The sequence below is a fragment of the Arachis hypogaea genome, chromosome 14, assembly GCF_003086295.3.
Source record: "Arachis hypogaea cultivar Tifrunner chromosome 14, arahy.Tifrunner.gnm2.J5K5, whole genome shotgun sequence".
Lineage (NCBI taxonomy): Eukaryota > Viridiplantae > Streptophyta > Magnoliopsida > Fabales > Fabaceae > Arachis > Arachis hypogaea.
Window position 1 is genome coordinate 45,773,725 of NC_092049.1, and position 921 is coordinate 45,774,645.

Sequence of the window (921 nt, forward strand, 5' to 3'; positions counted from 1 at the left end):
AAGCTTAGAGCTGATGTTCAAACCTTCAGACAGAAAGAAGGTGAATCTCTCTATGAAGCTTGGGAAAGATACAAACAGTTGACCAAAAAGTGTCCTTCTGACATGCTTTCAGAATGGACCATCCTGGATATATTCTATGATGGTTTATCTGAGCTATCAAAGATGTCACTGGACACTTCTGCAGGTGGATCCATTCACCTAAAGAAAATGCCTGCAGAAGCTCAAGAACTCATTGACATGGTTGCTAATAACCAGTTCATGTACACTTCTGAAAGGAATCCTGTAAATAATGGGACGCCTATGAAGAAGGGAGTTCTTGAAGTTGATACTCTGAATGCCATAGTGGCTCAAAATAAAATATTGACTCAGCAAGTCAATATGGTCTCTCAGAGTCTGCATGGAATGCAAGCTGCATCCAACAGTACTCAAGAGGCATCTTCTGAAGAAGAAGCTTATGATCCTGAGAACCCTGCAATAGCAGAGGTAAATTACTTAGGTGAACCTTATGGATACACCTATAACTCAACATGGAGAAATCATCCAAATTTCTCATGGAAGGATCAAAAGCCTCAACAAGGCTTTAATAATGGTGGAAGAAACAGGTTTAGCAATAGCAAGCCTTTTCCATCATCAACTCAGCAACAGACAGAGAACTCTGAACAAAATGCTTCTAATTTAGCAAATCTAGTCTCTGATCTATCTAAAGCCACTGTAAGTTTCATGAATGAAACAAGGTCTTCTATTAGAAATTTGGAAGCACAAGTGGGCCAGCTGAGTAAAAGGATCACTGAAATCCCTCCTAGTACTCTCCCAAGCAATACAGAAGAGAACCCAAAAGGAGAGTGCAAGGCCATTGACATAAGTGCCATGGCCGAACCTGTGAGGAGAGGAGAGGACGTGAATCCCAAGGAGGAAGACCTC

At 41.4% G+C, this 921-nt stretch overlaps 1 non-coding gene across 1 annotated transcript; it reads right to left on the reverse strand.

Moving 5' to 3' along the window:
* Positions 1 to 108, reverse strand: LOC112746211 (small nucleolar RNA R71). The gene has a single exon (XR_003174106.1). It is a non-coding gene; the product is annotated as a small nucleolar RNA R71 (small nucleolar RNA).
* Positions 109 to 921: the final 813 nt, after the last annotated feature.